This window comes from Bos grunniens, chromosome 21 (genome assembly GCF_055505025.1).
Source record: "Bos grunniens cultivar Pamir isolate PY7600 chromosome 21, Bosgru_T2T1.0, whole genome shotgun sequence".
Classification (NCBI taxonomy): Eukaryota; Metazoa; Chordata; class Mammalia; order Artiodactyla; family Bovidae; genus Bos; species Bos grunniens.
Genome location: NC_141185.1, coordinates 28,179,703 through 28,204,170, shown reverse-complemented (window position 1 = coordinate 28,204,170; position 24,468 = coordinate 28,179,703). Strand labels below are relative to the sequence as shown.

General features: G+C 45.3%; 1 long non-coding RNA gene across 2 annotated transcripts in view; it reads left to right on the top strand.

The window, feature by feature from the left end:
• The first annotated feature begins 1,167 nt into the window (after positions 1-1,167).
• The window catches only part of LOC147349304 (uncharacterized), a 75,510-nt gene continuing 52,209 nt past the window's right edge, over positions 1,168-24,468 (top strand). Inside the window, exons 1-3 of one of the 2 annotated variants that reach the window (XR_015149783.1) lie at positions 1,168-2,875; positions 3,823-3,898; positions 14,704-15,433. This is a non-coding gene — a long non-coding RNA (uncharacterized LOC147349304). Of the gene's footprint in view, positions 2,876-3,822; positions 3,899-5,544; positions 5,836-14,703; positions 15,434-24,468 lie in introns of those variants that run through there. The other variant, XR_015149782.1, reaches the window with a different exon arrangement.

Genomic DNA, 24,468 nt, shown 5'->3' with positions numbered 1-24,468 from the left:
GGAAGCACAAGCTGGAATGAAGATTGCCAGGAGAGATATCAATAATCTCAGATATGTAGATGACACCACCCTTATGGAAGAAAGTGGAGAGGAACTAGACTAAAGAGTTATGAAGACTCTTTAGAGCCTCTTGATGAGAGTGAAGGAGGAGAAAAAGCTGGCTTAAAATTCAACATTCAGAAAACAAAGATCATAGTATCCGGTTCTATCACTTCTTAGCAAATAGATGGGGAAACATTGAAAACAGTGATAGACTTCATTTTCTTGGGCCCCAAAATCACTATAGGCAGTGACTGCAGCCATGATAAAAGACACCTGTTCCTTGGAAGAAAAGCTATGAGAAACGTAGACAGCATATTAAAAAGCAGAGGCATTACTTTGCCAACAAAGGTCCATTTAGTCAAAGCTATGGTTTTTCCAGTAGTCATGTATGGATATGAGAGTTGGACCAAAAAGAAAGCTGAGTGTCAAAGAATTGATGCTTTGGAACTGTGGTTTTGGAGAAGACTCTTGAGAGAGTCCCTTGGGCTGCAAGGAGATCCAATCAGTCCATCCTAAAGGAAATCAGTCCTGAATACTCATTGGAAGGACTGATGCTGAAACTAAAACTCCAATACTTTGGCTACCTGATGTAAAGAAGTGACTCATTTGAAAAGACCCTGATTCTGGGAAAGATTGAAGGTGGGAGGAGAAGGGGACGACAGAGGATGAGATGGTTGGATGGTGTCACTGACTCGGTGAACATGAGTTTGAGCAAGCTCCGGGAATTGGTGATGGACAGGGAAGCCTGGTGTGCTGTAGTCCATGGTGTTGCAAAGAGTAAGACACGACTGAGCGACTGAACTGAACTGAACTTGTTTTCACATGCCCAGAGCCTCAGAGGATGAAAGTGTCCCAGGCCTCTCTTGACCATCAGCTGCTTTCCTCTTGGTGGACAGTAGGAAAAGCTGTTCCCTTTCCACATTGCTGTTTCAACCTTAGAAAATCTAAGGTGTATCTCCCTATTTCGTTACAGCACTGACCTATGATGGAAGAGGCCTTCAAGGTTTAGGGATGTACAGTTCTGGATAGTCCCTATTCTCTTGCATTTCTAACAAGTTCCCAGGTGAAGTGATGTAGGTGGTTCAAGGGCCACATTTTGAAAACCACTGTCCCATGGACAGAGGAGCCTGGTAGGCTGCAGTCCATGGGGTCGCTAAGAGTCGGACACGACTGAGTGACTTCACTTTTCACTTTCATGCATTGGAGGAGGAAATGGCGACCCACTCCAGTGTTCTTGCCTGGAGAATCCCAGGGACGGGGGAGCCTGGTGGGCTGCCGTCTATGGGGTCGCACAGAGTCGGACACAACTGAAGTGACTTAGCAGTAGCAGCAGCAGTCCCAGGGAGATGGGCTGGGAGGGAAATGTGAGTGAATACTCAAAGATCTAGTTCTTTCTTTTTATAATTTTTTAATTGGAGGAAAATTACAATGTTGCATTGATTTCTGCCTTACAACAACGCGAATCAGCCCTAATTATACATATATCTCCTCCCTTTTGAGCTTCCCTCCCCTCTCCCCATCTGACCCCTCTAGGTCATCACAGAGCACCAGGCTGGGCTCCTGTGTTGTATAGCAACTTGTTCCCTAATAGCTCATTTAGTAAAGAATCCACCTGCAATGCAGGAGACCCCGGTTTGATTCCTGGGTCGAGAAGACTGCCTGGAGAAGGGATAGGCTACCCACTCCAGTATTCTTGAGCTTCCTTTGTGACTCAGCTGGTAAAGAATCAGAGACCTGGGTTCAATCCCTGGGTTGGGAAGATCCCCTGGAGAAGAGAAAGGCTACCCACTCCAGTATTCTGGCCTAGAGAATTCCATGGAGTGTATAGTTCATAGGGTCACAGAGAGTCAGACATGACTGAGCAACCTTCACTTTCTTACCAGCTATCTGTTTTACATGATAGTGTATATATGTCGATACTACTTTCTCCATTTGTCTAGTTCTTTCTTATTCTCAAACTTTGCTGTTGGCTTCAGAGGCGGGGAACCCTAAGCACCATAACTGCCGCTGCACAGAAAACCCAGGTGGGATTGATCTGAGTCCGGAAAGCCAGAGTCTCAGGCATGGACCTACAGCAGAGGAGCTAGAGGTCTGATCAGCTGTGTCCAATGAGAATATAATGCAAGCAACAAATGCAAATCATATATATTATTTCATGTTTTCTATATATATTAAAAATTAAAGCTTAATTTTAACCATATATATATTTAACCTAATTATCCAAAATGTTATCTTTTTGATATGTCATCGACATAATTATTAATGAGACGTTTTACATACTTTTTTTCGCACCAAGTCTTGGGACCTGTTCTGTGTTTTCCGGGAGCACGTGTGGAGAGTGCACGTCTACATTCACCACGTACTGGGGTCACCTGCCTCTGAAGAAGAAGGCCTAGGGCACGGAGGTCAGCAGGCAGGTCCCTCCTTCCTGTCCTTCCTAGAGCCTCTAGAATCTGTTCTCCACATCTGAGAATCTTTCCTGTGTTCCTCGTCATCGCTGCTTCTGGAGAGCACGAGCAGGCGAGTGGGCCAGATCAACTCTGCAGGGCTCCTTTCCTCGCGTCTATGTGTCTGAAGTCAGAATCCAAGAGAATCACGCCTCCCCGCCACTTTCCAGACTGAACCATTGACACATATGAGCAGAGCCCCTGGGTGTTGATGGGGAGAAGATGAAGCTTTGGTTGGGGAGAAATGGATATCTGAAATCGATTGAGACAGAGAGCAGAGGAAGAGCTGTGGTTGGCCTGAACAGTCTTGAGTGTTGTTCAAATGTTGCCAGCGGGTGTGAGCTGACACTTCTAGGAATTCCACTGGCCGAGGATCCCAGAGCACAGTGGGTATTTTTTGTTTTGTTTTGTTTACAACATTGAGTCCACAGCCATTGTGCTCTGCCCATGGCATGGTGCCTTTTCTCCAGTTGCAGTCATGAAACAGGCAGGTATTGAGTGCCCACTGCATGTGCCAGTATACGGGGGAGGCAGTTGATTATAATTATTTGGATCACGTGTTTTAGAGCCAGTCAGGCCTGAGTGCATATCTCCACTTTTGCAGTGTGATCTTAGGAAGTGTTTTAATCTCTAAGCCATGGTTTCTTTGTTTGCAAAATGGGGATAATAACACCTATACCACAGAAGTCCCGTGAGAATGAAGTGAGGTGATATATGTCACTTCTGACCTCAGAGCCTGGCTCACAGGCATTCAGTGAACGGCAGCAGCTGGGACTGGATGAGGTGAGCGAGGTGTACCATGTGGAGCTCTCACCACCATCACCACTGTTGCTCTTAAGTTATTATTGCCATAGTAGGTGCCCTGGGAATTACCAAGCTGCATGAGGCATGATCCTTCCTCTCCAGGAGCAGGGGGTCCCTGAGGGGAGAGAAGATGTACACACAAGTGAGCCAGGGATGAGCTAGGTGTGATGATTGGGAGAGGAAGGAGAGATTGCTTCCATCCAGGAATTCAGAGACTGTGTACATGAGGAATGGATGAGAGGGCTGCTGGCAGAGATTGAGGAGAAGGACAGTTTCTGGAGAGAAAGGCTCAATCAAGGCCACAGAGGTGAAGAACTGTGCTCAGGGAGAATTGAATGGCTGTGATCCTGGCACATGGAGACAGCTCAATGAGACTGGTCAGAGGCTGGTTGCAGCCCATTTGTACAGGTCTTACATGCCAAGCAATGGCGTCCAGACTGTGTTTGGTAAAAAATAGAAAACCATAGACAGCATCCCAGGAGGGAATGACAAGAGTAATGATAAATACTTTTTTTTCCTTTTGAAACAGGGAAGTTTTGAGAGTCAGAATTTACTGACATTGCCTGGTCAAAACTGAACACGAATCTTCATGCCTTGAGATGCAGGTAACTTGTAAATCATGTCATCTGTTACCACCCATTTGCAGTCCTACTGCCCCAAAGGAACCCTGTTAGCAGTGGGGTAGGCAACCTTCCAGACTTTCCTCTGTACAAAGACAACACACAGAGAGGAAAAGGCTTTAACCAAAATTGGAGCATACCAAACTCACTGTTCTGTCATTTACCTTTTTATTGTAACTGACTCCCCAGTCCGCCTCCTCCAGCCTTTAGTAACCACCACTCTACTTCCTATTTTTATGACCTTAACTAATTCAGGAACCTAGTATAGATGGGGATCATTAGGTATCTGTCCTTTTGTGATTGGTTTATCTCATTTAGCATAATGTCTTCTAGGTTTAACTATGTTATAGAATGTCAGAATTTCCTTCCTTTTTAAGGCTGAATAATATCTCGTTCTTATATATATTACTTTTTTTTTTTTTGGCCCATCATCCCCTGATGAACACTTGCTTTCATCGTTTGACTCTTGTCTGTTATGTACTTTAAACTTATATTGTGGGCATGTTTCCATGTGAGTTCCTATAGAACCAGCTCATTCTTCTTCATACTGCCTACTGTTCCATCGTATGGAAGTGACCAATTGAGAATCCCACAACCAGCTAGTGGTATGATGAGGATTTGAACCCAGTTCTTTCTGGCTCCAAAGGCTGAGTGCTTTTCTGTGCTCCAGGAGACGTGAGGGATGTGTACATTTTGAGCCACTATGTGGCCAGAATGGTGTTAGGCACATATAAAATAATGGGATACAACTTGACTGGGTTCTGAAAGGATTTTGAAAAATTAAGTGATGGGAGTGTGTTGAGGCCAGATCTAGTCCTGATTTAGGAAACTTCCCACGACCTAGTGATGGCCAGTGACACTCAGATTGATTTTTCCATTGCTGAAAGGAAGTGGAAGTGATCAGAGAACATAAATAACCTAGTAAAGCCAGGCAAGACTGTGTCTTCCCGTGACACAGTTATGGCCAATTCTTGGTCAACACTGACCTGTGCCCCTCTCAGTATGGCTCTGCTGCTGCTGCTAAGTTACTTCAGTCATGTCCGACTCTGTACGACCCCATAGACGGCAGCCCACCAGGCTCCCCCGTCCCTGGGATTCTCCAGGCAAGAACACTGGAGTGGGTTGCCATTTCCTTCTCCAATGCATGAAAGTGAAAAGTGAAAGTGAAGTTGCTCAGTCGTGTCCGACCCTCAGCGACCCCATGGACTGCAGCCTGCCAGGCTCCTCCATCCATGGGATTTTCCAAGCAAGAGTACTGGAGTGGGGTGCCATTGCCTTCTCCACAGTATGGCTCTAGAATAGGAATAAACAGTAGCATCTTTAGGCCTTGTCGCTCATCTGGCCCAACCCTTTGTTTTAGGCGAGGAGGGAACTGGAGCCTGAGAGAAGGCCCCATTCCCTGCCGGCACCTCGAGGGTGTGGCTGCTGGCTACTTAAGGTGTTAAGGTACTCCATATTGTTTCCCATCCCAGTTTTACTGACTCGTAGTCACTCTGTTGATGGTGGAAACTTGTGCATTATTTTTGTTCTTCATTTTTCCTGTACACATACATTCTTTCAGCCACCTGCCTGGCTTTATTAAAAGTTATTTATGGTCTCTTAATACCTCTACTTCCTTCTTTTTCTTCCAGCAATGGAAAATCAATCTGAGTGTCATCCCCTCAGAGGATATCCCCTGAAGATGGCTGGAAACGGTGGATTTGTCACCCAACTTTCTTCCCTTCACTGATCAATTGGAATTTCTTCCACGGGCCTGAGCCCCAGTGTTATCTCACTGTCTGAATCCAGGCAGGCCTTGCACTGACTTGCCAAGTATCCATCACTTTGTCTTCCTGTCATTGGCTGATCTGATCTCTGCACTGATTAATTAGTTTCAAATCCCTTCCTATTGATCTAGTAAAATTGACTTCTTGAATTCGTGATGGGAAATTCTGAGAGTGTTTCATTTAGACTCTGAGGGGCATCTTTTTTTAATGTCCTGTCAGAGACTTCCCCTGGGATCGAGTCGTTGTCCACTGTGCAGTCTCCTGAACCACACAGAACAAATGCGGAACTGGCGGAGGTCCTCTCCCTGCTGCTGAGTCTGGGAGCTTTTACAGCAAGCACTTCTGCCTATTCATGGGGCAGGTTTCTGTATCCTCTCACCAAAGGCACCTTGGACCACTGTCTTTCTACCTCTCGAGATTCTCTGAGCTGCATCTAAGCATCACAGCTTAGCCTTTCAGGGTGGGGCCTGCTTGCCATCCACCCATGTCATCTGGGGCCAGAACAGAGCCGCTTCCCCCGCCCCAGTGGTATGCTGCTTGATTTATACGTATCTTCTTTTTCTTTCTACTGGCTGTGATCCCCCCTCTCCCTGCAGGAAGGGTTGGAGTAAAAGTCCCAAAGTTGAATATTCTCTGTTCTGTCACAAAGAGAAATGAGCAGAAACACATGGCCTTAAAGGTTAGGAGAGAATTCCGTTGAGAGCCAGTCCCAACCTGGATGCAGGACTGATTCATGGCACTCAGCAAGATGCCTTTCGGGGTGTGGTCACTCACTGGCTGGAATTAAATCCTAATACCTGCTTTCCCAGTCAGCAGCCACCACGATGCAGGGAGCTTGTTTATTTAACGTGATCAGACCACTGTGTCCAGCTAATCTCCACTTGCCTATCTCCTCTAAGATAGCTTTCCCCAAAAAATGCGTAAACACATTCTTTGAATCTTCTTAGAAGTCCCTTAAAGCCCCCTTCGAGGCCTGCCCCCACTGGGCAGGCAGTGGTGAGTCACCCCGAGGTGGGAGGGTTCTCATACATCTCCGTCAGGCACGGCAAGAGCAGCAGCCCAGCCAGGAATGAGCTTCTCCCTCCCAGCAGCCTCCCTGCAAGGCAGGGCCCTGGAGAGCCGCTGTGCAAGCTGCAGCATTTGGCTCATTCATTTGTCTTCATTAACGTTGCTTATAGCGAGCCCTTTGTCACATATATGATTATGGGAGATTCAATTCTCCTGAATGTGTAAACACAGAGCTCCAGTGTGAGGCTCCAAGCAGGCAGCAGCCTGAAGAGGAGCTTTTTTGCTGTTGGGGGGATGACATATACTTTCAGCCCCTGAGGATGGGGCTGCACTGGGGGGACTGGGTCTTAAATGTTGGAGACTGGTTCTTGCTTCTCAGTCCTTGCCCCCGGGGCTGAGTCCTTGCCCACCAGTCACTTCACATGACTCCATGTCCTTGTCCGTTCCTCCCTCCCCTCAGCTCCACAGTCACCAAGTCCACTCATATTCAGCATTCCTGCCTTAACCTCGCTTAACTACATCCCTTCCTCATTCCTCCTCCAGGGCCCTGTCCTCATTTAAGGCCACCATCATCTCATGGCTGGATTCTTGGACAGCCTCTTCATCATACTCCCTACAACCAATCTTGTCCCACTCTCCTCCATTCTCACCCTGCTGCTATCTTCATCTTTCTGAAATCCCTATCAGTCTGGGCCACCCTCCTTCCTAGGAAAAGGCTGAACTGCTTCACTTGGTCTGCAAGGCTCTTCAGAACTAGGTCCCTGGAACTTCTAGGCTTTGACCCCATCAGCATGATTGTTTCCTTCCTGCATCCCCTTTTTGGGTTATACTTTGTCACAGGGTTCCAGAACAATTCTATCTTGTGCCTAATATCTTAGGGCTTTTAAAAAGATGGGCTTCCCTGATAATTCAGTTGGTAAAGAATCCACCTGCAATGCAGGAGACCTCGGTTCAATTACTAGGCCGGGAAGATCTGCTGGAGAAGGGATAGGCTACCCACTCCAGTATTCTAGGGCTTCCCTTATGGCTCAGCTGGTAAAGAATCTGCCTGCCATGCAGGAGACCTGGGTTTGATCCCTGGGTTGGGAAGATCCCCTGGAGAAGAGAAAGGCTACCCACTCTAGTATTCTGGCCTAGAGAAGTCCATGGACTGTATAGTCCATGGGGTGGCAAAGAGTCACACACAACTGAGCGACTTTCACTTTCACTGTCCTTAAAAAGCTAAATCAATCTTTTAATTACTTAAAAAATATTTTTATTGAGGTATAATTGACATATAACATTATATTAATTTCAGATGTGTGTGCAAGCTCAGTTGCTCAGTCATGTCCAACTCTTTGTGACCCCATGGACTGTAGTCTGCCAGGGATTATGCATGGCATTTCCCAGGCAAGAAGGGTTGCCATATCCTTCTCCAATTTCAGGTGTACAAGCTAACAAATCAATATTTGTATACACTGTGCAATAATCACCACAGTGAGTCAGTTACCATCTGTCACCATACAAAGTTGCAAAACATTTTTTCTTGTGGTGAGAACTTTGAAGATTTACTCTTAGCAAGCTTCAAACATGCAATACAATATTATTGACTATAATCACCATTCTGTGTATTACCTCACTATGAATTCCTTTTTTAGTTTCTAATTTGCTTACTCTGCTATTTCTCATATTAGCACAGAACATGGGGAGCTGGACTAAATAAAATACCCATGTCACTGTTTCCTTAGTATCATTCTCCAGGGGCTGATGTTTCTATTCTGAGCTGTTATACTCAGGCCACTTTAGGTGCAAGAAGGAGAACAATCAAGTTACCAGAGGGAAAACGTGGGTATTTATTAAAGAATATGCATGAGGGAGGGCTTCTCTGGTGGCTCAGTGGTAAAGAATCTGCCTGCAGTGCAGGAGCTACAGGAGACACAAATTCAATCCGTGTTTGGAAGATTCCCTGGTGGAGGAAATGGCGACCGACTCCAGTATTCTTGCCTGGAGAGGATCCCCATGGACAGAGGAGCCTGATGGGCTGCAGCCCATGGGGTCACAACTGAATCAAGTTAGCAAGCATACACACATGCTTGAGGGACCAGAACAAAATCTGGCTCAGGTAAGGGCAGAAACAAGACAGCCACTGGGCCCGGCCAGTCTCTCTTTCTCTCTGTGACTTTCTGTCTTTCAGTCTTTCTCATTTGCTTCTCTTCTCTCCATTCTCTTAACTCCTTCTTGGCCAGCTTCTCCTCTTTGTTGTTATTTTTCAGTTGCTCAGTCATGTCAGACTCTTTGCAACCCCATGGACGGCAGCCCACCAAGCTTTCCTGTCCTTCACTACCTCCTGGAGTTTGCCCAAACTCATTCCTCTCCTTATTCATCTTATATACCACCCAGAATGGCAGCCATAGTCCAGGGCCTATGTGGGCTTCCAACTTTAGCATCCACCACTCACTACAGCTTCCTGTCACTGGAGAGAGGTTGGGCGGGTGCTGAGTCCTCGCTCTGAAACAGGCTGCAGCAGTCCTGCATCCTGGTAAGTCTTGGGTCTGGTTGCCCTTCACTCAGAACTCTTTCCCACATTCTTCCCCATAGCTTTGATCCAAGAGGGGCAGGTTACAAGGGTATCCTGTTTTCTCTGTCAGAGGCTGGGAGCAGAGGCAGCTTATCAATGGGAGGTCATATTAACTTATTACATTAACTGTATTAGTAACAAAGTACCATAAGAAAGTAACAAAGGAGGCTGTATTAGTAACCAGGTACCACAAACTAGGTGGCTTAAACAATAGAAATCTGTTGTCTCAGTGTTGGAGGCTAGAAATCTGAGATCAGGGAGTTGGTTGTGTAGATTTCCTTCTGAGGGCCATGAGGCAAGGATGTGTTCCATGCCATTCTCCTAGCTTCTGGTAGCCTCGAGCATCCCTGGCTTGTATGTGGCATTCTCCCTGTGTCTTTGTATCATCTGCCTTCTGTATGTGTCTGTCTCTGTATCTGTCTTCCCTTTTATAAGGACTCCAGTCATATTGGATTGGACCCCACTCTAATAACCTTGTCTTATTTTGATCTTTCTACAAAGACCCCATTTCCAAATAAGATCACGTTCACAGGTACTGGGGATTAGGACTTCATCATCTTTTGGGGTGTGCAGTTCTATCCATGACAGAGGCTAAGGGCAGGGCTGAAGATATCTCTGCAGTTCCTCTCCTTGGCCCCCTTAGGAGCTTCATTGTGAGCCCACTTTGGCAGTCCTCCAGACATGACTAGACACTGGAGTAAAAAGAGACAATTAGGTGTAATTGAGGCCCCCACTGCAGACAGGAAAAACCTTGCAAATCTCAAATAAATACCTTCTACGGGTAAACAGTGCCCCACTGCACCCTGTCCAGGAATGTAGCCTTGTGGCTTTGTAAGACCTGTAGGGAAAGGTTATTTATAACATGGATAGGTTGGTAGCTCTGATGACAACTATTAATGTGGTCAATAATAACTACACCAGTAATGCTAATACTGCAAAAGGTCAGTTTTCATTCCAATCCCAAAGAAAGGCAATACCAAAGAGTGTTCAAACTACCACACAATTGCACTCATTTCACACACTAGCAAAGTAATGCTCAAAATTCTCCAAGCCAGGCTTCAACAGTACGTGAACCGTGAACTTCCAGATGTTCAAGCTGGATTTAGAAAAGGCAGAGGAATCAGAGATTAAATTGCCAATATCCATTGGATCATTAAAAAAGCAAGAGAGTTGCAGAAAAACATCGACTTCTGCTTTATTGACTATGCCAAAGCCTTTGACTGTGTGGATCACAATAAACTGTGGGAAATTTTGAAAGAGATTGGAATACTAGACCACCTGACCTGCCTCCTGAGAAATCTGTATGCAGGTCGAGAAGCAACAGTTAGAACTGAACATGGAACAACAGACTGTCCCAAATTGGGAAAGGAGTATGTCAAGACTGTATCTTGTTACCATGCTTATTTAACTTATATGCAGGGTACATCATGCAAAATGCCAGACTGGATGAAGCACAAGCTGGAATCAAGATTGCCGGGAGAAATATCAATAACCTCAGATATGCAGATGACACCACCCTTATGGCAGAAAGTGAAGAGGAACTAAAAAGCCTCTTGATGAAAGTGAAAGAGGAGAGTGAAAAAGTTGGCTTAAAGGTCAACATTCAGAAAACTAAGATCATGGCATCTGGTCCCATCACTTCATGGCAAATAGATGGGGAAACAGTGGAAAGAGTGACAGACTTTATTTTCTTGGGCTCCAAAATCACTGCAGCTGGTGACTGCAGCCATGAAATTAAAAGATGCTTGCTCCTTTTAAGAAAAGCTAGGACCAACTTAGATAGTCTATTAAAAAGCAGAGGCATTACTTTGCCAACAAGGGTCCATCTAGTCAAAGCTATGGTTTTCTAGTAGTCACGTATGGATGTGAGAGTTGGAGCATAAAGAAAGCTGAGTGCCAAAGAATTGATGCTTTTGAACTGTTTGGAGAAGACTCTTGAGAGTCCCTTGGACAGTAAGGAGATCCAACTGATCCTAAAGGAAATCAGTCCTGACTATTCATTGGAAGGACTGATGCTGAAGCTGAAATTCCAATACTTTGGCTACCTGATGTGAAGAACTGACTCATTTGAAAAGACCCTGATGCTGGGAAAGATTGAAGGCGGGAGGGGAAGGGGACAACAGAGGATGAGATGGTTGGATGTTGTCACTGACTTGATGGACATGAATTTGACCAAGCTCTGGGCATTGGGGATGGACAAGGAAGCCTGGTGTGCTGTAGTCCATGGGGTCACAAAGAGTCAGAGATGACTGAGCGACTGAACTGAATTGATACCACATGTGCCTTAAAATTGTCTTCATATACATTATTTTATTTGATCCTCATGACAACTATGAGAAATAGGAAAAGATTTTATTTTGTTTCATTTTGTTTTACTTATTTACTGAGGAATAATTGACATAGAGTAGTATATTAGTTTCAGGTGTACAACATGATTTGCTCTTTGTATATATTGCGAAATGATCACCATAATGGGTCAGTCTTATCACCATGCTGCTGTGCTGTGCCTAGTCACTCAGTCATGTCTGACTCTTTGGGACCCCATGGACTGCAGCCCACCAGGCTCCTCTGTCCATGGGATTCTCCAGGCAAGAACACTGGAGTGGGTTGCCATGCCCTCCTCCAGGGGAATCTTCCCAACCCAGGGATTGAACCAAGGTCTTCCACATTGCAGGTGGATTCTTTACTGTCTGAGCCACCCAGGAAGCCCACTTATCACCATACTTAGTTACAAAACTTTTTTTCTTATTTTGAGAACCTGTAAGATCTATTCTCTTAGCAACTTTCAGATAGGCAATACAGTATTATTAACTATGGTCTCCATGCTGTACATCTCATCCCCATGAATTATTTATTATTTAACTGTAAATTTGTACCTTTTGACTCCCTTCATGGATATTTCCCCAACACCCGCCCTGTGCCTCTGGCAACCATCCATCTATTCTCTGTATCTGAGAGCTTCTTTTTTTCTTGCAGAACATATGGTATTTATGTTTCTCTGAATTCTTTAACATAGCATACTGCCCCCAAAGTTCATGCATGTTGTTGCAAATGGCAAGATTTTTTATGACTGAATAATATGCCATTGTGTGTGTATCACATTGTCTCTGTCCGCTCATCCATCACTGGACACTTAGGTTGTTCCCACATCCTGGCTATTGTAAACAATGCTTCATTGAACATGAGGGTGTGTATAGCTTTTTGAGTCGATGTTTTCATTCTCTTCAGGTAAGTCCTCAGAAGTAGAATTGCTGGATCATATGGTGGTTCAATTTTTAATTTTTTGAGGAACCTCCATACTGTTTTCCATAGTGGCAGTGCCAGTTTACTTTCCCACCATGAGTGCACAAGAGTTCCCTTTCCTCCACATCCTTGCGGGCGCTTGTTACCTCTTGTCTTTGTGGTGGTAGCCATTCTGACAGGTGTGAGGTAATCGCTTCTCGTGGTTGTGATTAGCATTTTCCTGATGATCAGTGACAGTATCTTTTCTGTGTACCTGTGCAGATTTTTGTCATATTACTTCTTTGTGCCTCAGTTTCCTCATCTGGGAAATGAAGATAGCAGTAGCTGCTCAAAGGGTTGTTGTATGAGTTAAATATATTAATAAATTTTAGCTCTGATACCCTGTAAGCATGATGAAATGAATGCTGTTTTCATTCACTGTCATTTATATTACAGATAGAGAAAAGAGACTGGGAGGTTAAGAGTCTCAGCCAAGACTCTCAAACCCACTGCCAAGCGGGGGCCCTCACAGTTCAGGGGCAAGAGGATCAAAGGGTGTCTCTGTAAATCCAGAGAGAAGATGACACTCCATCCCCGTCACCTCTTCCTGTCATATCTTAGAGTTATTAATACTTTGCTCGAGGCTCATAATGTCTTTTCTTTAAACTGTGTTTTCATTTATTTCCTGTCAAAGCTGTTTTCTTGTTCCCCAAATTAAGAATATATAAAGAAAATATATTTTAGGATGAAATAACATGCAACTCTTTAGTTATGCCTGTTATCTCTGAAAGGTATGAAATACAGTTGTTTGCCAGAGAGAGAAAAGGAAAATCATACACCACATGTACACACACATATTAGAAGACATACGGGACCTGGAAGAGGGCACATAATTTTTCTTTCGTTTCAGTCTAAAAACCATCTAGCCCATTCTGTCAAGCCCTTCTCTCTCATCTCCCTCCACATCTCTGATTCCCACCTGTTGGAGACTTGTTTGTTTTTTTTCTCTCTCTCTCCCCTCTCTGCATCCTCTTGGCTTCATTCTAGGATGTCATAGGTGGGGCTCCTCAGAGGCTGCTGCTAAGATAAGGGGTCATGTGAAAATGACGTACTAGGAAGCATTTCCAGGAAAAATTGGTGGGAAGGTAGGATCAGGAAGGGAGGTCTAGGAAAGCTTCAGGCAAAGTCCCATGGAGTTGCTCTTGGAGACAGAGGAGTTCAGCCTTCAGAGTTGTCCTCATCAGGAAGGGATGGACAAGGAGCTGGAGGAGTTCCCACCTGTGATCAAGGGCTGTCCTGCCCCCCTCCCTCACCAGGACAGAAATGCCCCCATCACTTCCAGCTGTCTGAGTGCAGGCCTGAGAAGTGGGAAGCAGGTGCTGGCTTTGAAAATGAAGGCACAGCTGGAGCTGGTGTGTATGAAGATAGTAGATCTGAGGAAAGACTCCATCCTGTAAGAGGCCGCGTGAAGCCCCTGCTGTGCAGGGCTAAGGAGGCCTTAAATTCTTCTGAGTGGAAAGTCTGCAAAACAAACACACCTTTCTGTTGTTCGTGTGCATGGTCTCTGGACAAAGTTTTGACATGTCATGCTACTCAGGGTCTGTTTTTTCATTTGTTTTAATAAATTCAGAGAAGGGAAAGAAATGACATGGGTGAAGTGGGGAGAAACCCTCACCAGTTCTCAAACATATTTTAGTTTCATGTTATTGGTTTTTAAACAAAATTCAGAGACACCATGGGGTCTCGGCGGACCTTTGAAGGATTCTTGATTCAGTGTCAGGTGCCCCTATAATCCCAGGCTCATCCTACATCTTTATTGTTTACTTCATCTGCCTTACTCTTCCCCTTTCTGTCCAAAATTGGCCTTGGTTTATTTCCTTCTCCTTTTTTCTCCTTTGAATGCTATGGCTTCAACAGTAAGGGGAAGATGCTGAGAAAGGTGGGTTGAATACCCAGTCTGGATCCTTTTGGAGATCAGTGCTCTATTTGAGGTGATAAGAGAGTTGGGGGCTAGCCCCCAGTGGCAGGAATGAAAGGGGCACAGGGAGGGATGGAGAGAGCATGCTTTCTGGACTCTACGTGTCACAAGGTGATTTCAGAAACAACGTTCTTCCTAATGAGGGAAGATGGGTTTCTGGCCTGCAGGTGGAGGGGCCAGTGCTTGGTGGGGGCAGGGTGCTGGCAGCTTGCACCCGTGGCAGGGAACTGGGCCACTCACCTTCACTGTCTCTTGGCAGAAAGGCAAGGTGCTTCCTAATGGAGACTGATGAAGCTGGAACACAGATAATGAACTGAAACAGGATTCCTCACTGAAATGAAAGTCAGGGCTGGCGATAATGAACGCAGTTGTCTCTATTGAGCCCAGAAGCTCCACTCTACGTGGAACTTTGTGAAATGAGGTCTTCCTTGTAAAACAACAGGTTGTGAGGAGTGGAACCTATGTTTAAATTGCTGTTAAACTGAGCTAAGCAAAGTCAAGAAATAGCCTTCCAACTCAAGAGATTAATCCTGCAAGCAAGGTGCTCAAAAATGTCCAAGGGGCTTGAAGTCCTTCTTGAATCTTTCGGCAACCTGTGAAAGGAAAATGTTGTAAAATTTCTCCTGCCAAGAAGGAGCTTAAGCATCTCAAGGGCAACCTGAAGCTATTGTCCAAGGTTGTTTCTCTGAATGGACAGTCTCAAGTCAGGAACTTGTGATATTGTGAGTGAACAAAAGAAGATAAGAATACTCAGATTCAAGCATTTTGAAACTCTGGAGAAATGTTTCCCTGGGCTGGGGAGTATCACCAAAATATCCCAGACTTTGGGACACAGTAAAGAAGGAACTGAAGGAATGTTTATTCCATAATAAGGTCGGATAATAAGTTTACTGATCCTGTACTCCCAGTATGAATCTCAACATCGCTAGCTTTTCTGCTGTGCTGGATGAAAAGAATGGGGTCTGGATCGAAGAGATGTGCTCTTTGAGGTAGGATAATTATTGATTTTCAAACTTCTGGTTATCTGTATAGCATTTGATATTTGCATTGTTGTTCACCAAAGTTTTAACTCATGTGCTCCATGATTGCCAATGGTATACCGAGTCTGTACTTCAGGAAATTTTGGGTAGGTTGGATTTTTTAAATCAGCATAACTTTTATGATTGAAGGCAGTAATAACACCAGTCATCTATAAATCACTTCCACAGTTTACAGAGCATTTTAGTATTACAGGCTTAGTCACTCAGTGTTTGACTCTTTGTGACCCCATGGACTATAGCCTACGAGGTTCCTCAGTCCATGAAATCTTCCAGGCAAGAATACTGGAGTGGGTTACCATGCCCTCCTCCAGGGGACCTTGCCAACCCAGGTACTGAACCCACGTCTCTTGTGTCTCTGGCATTGGCAGGTAGAGTCTTTACCACTGCGCTACCTGGTTTCAATTGCCACAACACCTTTTGAGGAAGTATTGTCATCTCCATTTTCCAGACACAGGAACTGGGACTCAAGAGGGTTCAGGGGCACACTCAACTTTCCACTGCTTCTTGGCTTGTGTTCATAAGTCAGTTCTCCCTACTGCAAATCGTATTCTTTTTTAAAATTCAGCACTCACTAATTAAATCAATTCCCCTGTAGAATTAACCTGGCTTATTATGCCATGGTTATTAATTTTTCTTTTTAATGTGTATGGTGTCAACAAACATTTCTTTATATTTATCAAATTACTGTAAAGTGGGATGTACCTGCAGTGGGTCAACATTGAATGAGTGTCAACTAAGACAGAAAGAAGGATTATTTTCCCCATGTTGTGGGTAAGGAAATGAAACAACAATAAGGTTAAGTGAATTTCCTAAAGTCTTGGTGAAATGGTAGTATCAGTGCTGAGTATTTTAAGCTTCCTGGTTAGCCCATAAAACACCCCTATATTTTCTATTCTTGCTTTGATAGACCAACTATTGGCGATACCCATAAGAACACTTCCAGTAGAAGCAAATTGTGTGACCTTACACAATACCCAAGACAGATCCATAGGTCTGTGCTTTGATGTGTGCATGGTTTGGCAGTACAGTTTTAAGAAAAAGAATACAAAATTAGTAAGAGGCTCTGAAGATTAAGCTTCATGAACTTCATAGTAAATCCACCTCTGCCAATAGCTGGCAGGAATGCTCCAGACTCTCACCACACTTCAGGTCCCAGAGTTACACTGGATTTTTGTCTTCCTTCGTTAGTGAGCACGCAGCCTGGAAAGGTGAAGTGAAGCCCAAGTTGAGGACAAAGATATTGAGAGAAGCTGGGCATTTGAAAAGCATTCAGGTCCCCAAGGGCTTCCCAGGTGGTACTAGTGGTAAAGAACCCGTCTGCTAATGCAGGACATTTAAGAGACATAGGTTTGATCCCTGGATCAGAAAGATCCCCTGGAGAAAGAGACAGCAACCCACTCCAATATTCTTGCCTGGAGAATCCCCATGAACAGAGGAGCCTGGCAGAATAAAGTCCATGGTGTCACACAGAGTTGGACACGACTGAAGTGACTTAGCACTGCAGCACAGGTTTCCAAGGCCAGATAAATTACTTTCCAGAGAACCAAAATAATTGCAGGTAGGATCAAGGAACAACTTTTTAATAGTTTCTGCACAAGTTATGAAGAAATGACTAGCCACAAGTCAGAGGGGCAAATTGGACCCCAAATTTCAGAGGTGGACTCTGCAAACTACAGAGTAATCTCAACGTTAGCCACCAGCAAATTTCTCAAATGGGTTATCTAACAAATAGTTTGTTAAAATATAGAAAGGGGAGACATGGTTACCAGGTTCTAAGATGGATTCAGTAAAAAAAAATAACAAATCAAGTTCATTTCCACTTTTTTTAAGTGAAATGTTAAGCCTAAAGATCAGGGGAATATGTTTGGATTTCAGAAGGCTATTTGATGGGCTCTTTCATGAAACCTTTTCAAGCAAGTTGGAGAAATGTGGCTCGAACCATGGAATAGTTAAATAGTTTGGTTTGGTTGACTGATAGAGTGAGATGAATTAGTGCCGAAGTGAAAGAATTGCCCATTTCTTTTCAGCTCTTGTTCAGTAAGGATACAAAGATGAATAAGACAGGGCTCCTGCCTTCAAGACTTCAGCAGAGAAAAATGATATATAAGGAACTAGCTATGATCATTCTGGAGAGGGCTGTACCAGGGTTATAGCCAGGAAATGGAATGACTGAGTAGAATCACTGGGGTGGGGTGTTGGGAAAGAGAACTTGATTGCAGTTAGCAATGTCAGCTGATACAGAGGCCGTCTTACAAAGTAGTGAGGATTTCAACTAGAGAGGAGATAACTTGGGGAAGGACACTGAACCAAATAAGTTTCAGGTTCCTTTCAAAGGCTAAGGTTCCGAGTTTGTTCATGGTTAAATCACAACGGCTGGTTTCAACACAGCCAAGCTTGGCTACTGCTCTAAGCCTGCATCTCCACAGCCAGACCATGGGGCAGGGAAAGCAGAACTGCTGAGAAGGGTACCAGAGTCAGCCTGGAAACCACAACCGCGCTAGGAGCACAAGACGGGGAAGGAAAGCTTGTTAGCTTGTTCAAATTACTGGGAACCTCATGAATGAGAATGTCTTTGGCTATTTAAAAAAAACTACAAGCTAAAGGGTCAGGGAATTAAAGGAGCCTTGTGGTCTAGCAAATGAAAGCTGGCGATTTGGATGTGAGACCCTCTACTCAGAGAGATTGAATTTATGTCTCAGGAGTGCTGAGAACCTCCACATTCTTCTCATTTCAAAGCTTGTTCATGTCATTAAAAAGACTGATTCTGCTTTTCTAGAGAATAATGTGGGTTGTTTATTAATGTTCATAGGAAATATTTCTACAATGCCACCTCAGGGTCTGAAACCAACCTGACTGGATGAGGCACATCTAAAGTCTAAAAATCCTAATAATGTCAGCTGTGTTTCCTGTGCAGAGCACGCTTTAAAATGAAATATTAAGTCACTGAGTCATCTAAGTACCTGGAAACGATTCACATCAGACTGGGAAGAATTTATTAGAAAAACACATCACAGTTCCCCAGCACAAGAGCCACCGCTCGCCGTACACAGCTGTCGGCAGCAAAGTTCTCTTAGGTTCTCTCGCAGGCAGGTGTCCTGCCCTAAATCTAAATTCTGACCGGGAATCTCCTCTGTAACTCAAAGTCACTGTAACAAGATAGCCACCCCGCCTCAAAATCCTTTATACTGTCTCTCCCGTGGGGCTCACCCTTTCTCAGATTGGCACCCTCCTCCGAGGACAAAAACTGGGCATGTGGTGTGAGCGGACCCTTTTCACCAGGCAGCCCCTAATTACGCACGGCCTTTCTCCAGCGCGCTCAGCAGCAAAGACCAGCCAGACAATGAACCCATGTTCAAGGCTCCGGATAATGCCGGCCATTTAATGTGGTTGAATATCGCAGCCAGGGCCTTCCTGTTTCCAAACCAGTCAATAGAGGTGTGGGGCCCTGACTGTGTTTCCCAGCCTTTTGCCATCCCGTGGAAGACAAAGAGGAGTTTGATGTCTGTGCCCTGAATACTTAGCATGAGAGGCTGAGGTCCAGCCATCTCCCTGTAAGGTAGTAGAAGGCTGTGGTGCTTGGATTGGGTAGAGTCCAGTTTTCTAGGCAGCACCGCTCGCTCTGTTCACAGGTCCACAGAGAGAAGGGTCTCAGTGTGACTGGAAGGATCTTCTGTCACAAAATAGTACCTATTTTCCCACATAAGCACACAAACATCCTACCTGATTTCTTTCAGCATCAAAAATATTAGTTGACTATAACCATCCGTTTTCGTACCCTGGCACTCCGTGTTTTATTTGTAGAACCGCTTGTGCTCTTTGAAAATTTAATGAAACAATATTAAATAAATAATCCAGAAGTAGCATAATCAAATGCCAGTACATCCAGGCTGGGACCCTGTTCTGAGAAATTGGCTATGTGTAAAGCTCACCTTTTCCTGTTCAAGGAACTACCCTGCTAGTCTGAACATGTGAAAATCTAGCTGGGATGGACCCTCACCCTTTGACTCTCAGCAATAGAAAGAGAATGCAGATCTGTACATAGCAGTCTCTTCATTTTATCCATAGTAGCTTCACAGTCAGATTATTCCTACATTTTGGATGAAAAAGGAATGCTATGAATAGCAATAAACTGAGGGGAACCAGTGGGCTGGAGTGTTATGTAAGAGAGAGGGATCCTTCCCTCTCCCATCCGCCTTCCTCCCCACCCTCCGTTTGTAAGAAATACTATCCCAAACATCTCAGACAGCTGAGAATGAAAAGCTACTATGAAATATATACTCTCTTGCTCCTCCCCAGACCATATCTGGCAAGCACACAGGACTTGTGTGTTCTTGGCTAAGAATATATAGATGGATGGATAGATCAATAGATACAGACAGATAATTATATTATCATTTAATCACTAGTGATAGCATAGAGGCTGTTCAAGTAAATAAGAGAAAACCCATTTCTAGAAACAATCAGGCTACATTAAACCTTTCAGTTCTTTTAAAATTCTTCTTTCATTATTCTTTCATATTCTTCTCTCATTCTCCCTAGTACCCATTACCAGCTAACTCAAGGTCTTACTTTAAGAAACAGCAACCCTGGGGAGCTTTCCATGGTCTCCTGAGACTGGGTTGGCTGCCCTCATTCTTAGCATACTCTTTGTTCTCTATCAGAGCATCATCATGCCAGCCTGTGTGGTAACTGTGCATTTAACTATGCTTCCCTGTCGTCTATTAATTCCCCATCTTTCTTACCTTGTAGTCTCCAGTGATCATGACACTGCGGTCATGAAACATAGTAGGTATTCAGTGGGCATTTGTCAAATGAATGGCCTCACTATAATTCAAGGTCACCCTACTTTGTAGAGCCAGCCAGTTTGAATTGGGACCCTTTTATGTGTGAACACCATGCTCTGTCCTGGTTCTCCTGAGGTCACTGAAGGATATGAGCAGTGGCCCTGCTCCCAGATCCCTTGCAGACGAGCTAGACAAATGAGACAATCAGAAACTCATCAAGAGCCATGTCGAGCTGCTGATTTCAGCTGAAACTTGGAAGAATGAGAGAGCACGGAGGCCGAGGAAGTCCTGTAAGGCAAGGAGTGAAGGGGACTGCAGCTGGGCTGGAAGGAGGGGGAGAGTTTGATTAGGTGGAGAGGGTGATGAGGGTGTGGAAAGGAGGAATAAGAGCTGCAGGTAGGGATGAGCCTGGCCTGAACAGGGAACAGGGAGGTGGGGGCTTAACTGGAGCAGAAAGTCCAGATTCTCCATGAGCTGGAGAAGCTAGAGCTGGGTTATGAGGATCTGGAAGGCTGAGGGGAGGGGTCTGGGCTCCAGACACTGCGTGATAGGTTAACAGTGTAAAACTAGGAGTAAGGGAACTTCATGATTTTTTTTTTAAGTCATTAAAGAAGAAAGTCCTAAAATAAGAAAGTCTATGGTCATGGCAAGGAAGACCTGAGAGCTGGGTTGAGAAGGCTGCACTGTAGCCATTGCAGTTATCCAAGAATGAGATGACATGGCCTGGGTTAGGGTGACACAGGAATGAAGAGGGGGAAAAGAGGAACTGGTAAAACATTTTGGAGAAAGAAACAGCAGGCTGGCCTTAGCTGGAGACACTGATGCTTTTCACAAGCCTGAGGTCTTATTTTTCTGAAGGTACAAGTGGGCCCCAGTGGCCAGGGACCAGATGGCCAGCGAGGAGGAAGGAGATGGCTTTGGAGTCTTCATGCTGTCCTGATGCCCCTTATATAGATTGCAGGTCACCCTTCCCTTCCCCAGGGTGTCCCCCTGTATAACTTTTGCTCACTCCTCCTGCCAAACTCTGCAGGGTAACCTCCTCCTGTTGGCACCATGGTTCTGTCTTCCAGGTGGTTCCAGGGCAGCTGCCTTGTGGGGCTTCAATTCCCTCCCCAGTGAAGCACCCAGGCCGTACTGGGGCCTCAGCAGAGGGCAGGACCATACCAGGGGTGGCTGAGAAAAAGTTTGGTTTTTAAAATATTCCAGCCTTTGACTGCCTTCTCATAAGTCCCTAGGGTTCTGCATTCATACTTTCCTCTAATGGCTTTCATCATGGTCTTGACAGCCATCTTGTGAACATTTTACTTGAAAAGAAACAGTGCTGTGTTTCCAGAGTGTGCTCAGGAGGAACAGCCGGGAGCCTTGTACCCCCACTGCCGGCAAATCTCCTGGTCTGGAGAGAACTCAGGGCCTGGTGGCCATGATTTATCATTCTAGTGTCTTTCCCAGACAGCCCGCCTGCTCCCCTGGTTCAGCTTTTCATCATCGTTTCGGGGCTGTTTGCTCAGCCTTCACTACAGTTGTTGCAATTGTGTTTTGGACCTGACCTCCTGGCGAGCCGTGGGCTTGGCTAAGGGAGCTGGCAGAGGCTGAGCCCAGGGGAGGAGAGCGCCTGGGCTCCTGAGGGCAGGAGGAGGCTGAGACACAGGCGTGCACGTTCTGAGCCAAGAAGCGGATTCATTGAGCAGCCAGCTTCAGTGCCCTTGGGGAGCGTTCCCCAGTGACCGGGGTCCTGGCTGTGCCATGGTTCCCTGCTCTGTCTCTCCTTAATTCCCACCTCCCCTTCAGACTGTCATACTCTGTCACCTCCCAAAAAAGGGTGATGAGAATTCTCTCCAAACGGTCCATGGTTTGAAATGACCTCAAACACAGCTCTGAGGGCAGGGTGCAGCTGCATGCTTCTGTTCCCTGGGAGCCAGTCCACTCGGCCTTCCCCCTGCCACCGTCTTCACCCCTAGCCTGCAGGCCAGTGAGACAACAAGAGATAGAGAAGAGGAAGGGGCTTTGGCCTGGACGTCCGGACATCCAGGAGTCCAGAATTGTCTCTAAGCGACTTCTTCCATGTTGCCTACTTTATAAGAACCAAGCCACCAGCCTCTGTCTTGACCTAGGAGAGATGGGTTTAGCTTTACTGATCATGTATTGTGTGCCAAGCTACTTATATACCCTGTGAATTCTCAGGACAGCCCTTAAGAAGTAAATGTTGTTCAGTCACTAAGTTGTGTCTGACTCTGCGACCTCAAGGACTGCAGCCTACCAGGCTGCCCTGTCCTTCACTATCTCCTGGGGTTTGCTCCAATTCATGTCCATTGAGTCAGTGATGCTATCTAACCATTTCATCCTCTGCCTCCCCCTTCTCTTCCTGCCCTCAGTCTTTACCAGCATCAGGGTCTTTTCAGATGGCCAAAGTATTGGAGTTTCAGCTTCAGGATCAGTCTTTCCAGTGAACATTGAGGGTTGATTTCCTTTAGGATTGAGTTGTACCCTAAATTTATAGTTGTTCAGAGAGTGAAAGTAACCACGCAAGGCTGCACAGCTAGTAAGTGCTAAAGCTGAAATTGAAGTCTTCCTAACTTTTCTTTTTCCACACTGCTTCTGAGAATGGGTGGGCCAGCCCATACACTGGCTCTTCTGATCTGTAGTCAAACATGTATATTAGAAAGATGTTACTGACATAAAGATATGTTTATTGAGTTCCTTCAGTGTAAAGCAGGAAAATACTTCTAGATTCTCAGAGGAAAAGTGCCATAGAAAAACTCAAATTCAGTTCATAGTGGTTCCTGACCACTTCTCTTCAGGGCTGTTTTGATGAGGGCATCATGGTTTCCACTGTCAGCCCAGACAAGTCTTGAACAAGAAGAGCGTGAAGGCTGATCCCAGCTGTCTCCTGTGTGTCAGAGAACTCGTCATGCAGTCTGTCTGGGTTCCCATTCCTCCACCTCAAAAGAGAAACTGAAATCCCATGCCCTTACAGAGCTTGGCTGAAAATAGATGCAGACATTTCAGGTTTACAAAGGAGCTGCTGACAAGCAAAAAGCTATACTCAGGTCATTTTGTGTTATCCCCTTCTGGGAAGATAAGAGAAGAGAAATTTTTCCTTTACCAGTTTCCCTTCACTTTTTTTTTTCCATTTAACATTGTATTGATTTTTAAAAATATTTGTTTATTTGGCAGCACTGGGTCTTAGCTGAGACATGCAGGATCTAGTTCCCTGATCAGGGATCAAACCCAGGACCCCTGAACTGGAAGGTTGGAGTCAGCCAACCTTCAGTTGGTGGAGTCAGCCACCAGGGAAGTCCCTTCCCTTCACTTGTGAAACAAATCTGTCCCTCCTTGTCCTCCTGTCACCCCTAACATGGGGGCAGAAGCAGTTTGCTCCATCAAATTGTACACCACTAGCATTTTCTGCACAGGCAGCAGATTTTGGGGTTCAAGCAGCTTATAGCTCAAGCATGTCTTCCAGGCAGACTCAGTTATTCTGTACCTGGCCCTGGCACAGAATTAACGCTGTTTCCTTCCTCTTTCAGTGAACTGCCTGCTCTTCTGGACTCAGGCTTTGGGGTAACAGACTTTGCCAGGTGACCCGACTTGTTAGCTTAGCCCCTTGGGGCTCTTGGAAAACTAGGCCATTTTCTGTCTTTGTCTCAGATCCAGCCCCAGGGCGTTCCTTGAGTTAGGCCGAGACTTCTGCATGAACCCCACAACCTCCGTAGAAGGCTTGAGCCAGACCACAGATCTCAGCCGTCTGTCGGGGCTCCTCCCAGTCCCCCTTCTTGTCTTCCTTAGATGACCTCACACTCTTTCACCACCCTGTCCTTCCTACACTCCAGCTCAGCCGTGACTAATGGCTTATATTAGGTCTATCAACACCAACCACCCAGTAATGACCACATGAAATACAGTGTTGACAAGGATTCTAAAGTTAAGCCTCAGTTTGGTGGGAAAGAATAGCCTAAACTTGATTAGCGGTGTCTGTCATGGGCTCGGGAGGAAGGGGGTAGACACACATGTGTGGTACTCGCTGTCTCTGCACCAGCATTTTAAGAGCTTGTTTCTCTGGCCTTACATCAATTGTTTGGTTTTGTTTTTTAAATCTTCATTCAGCTCACATATTTTCCTCTTGGATGTGCAGTGCCATTTTTCCCCCTGAAAGAGTAGCACATTTAAAAGCACACATTTATATTTTATCATAATTGCCCT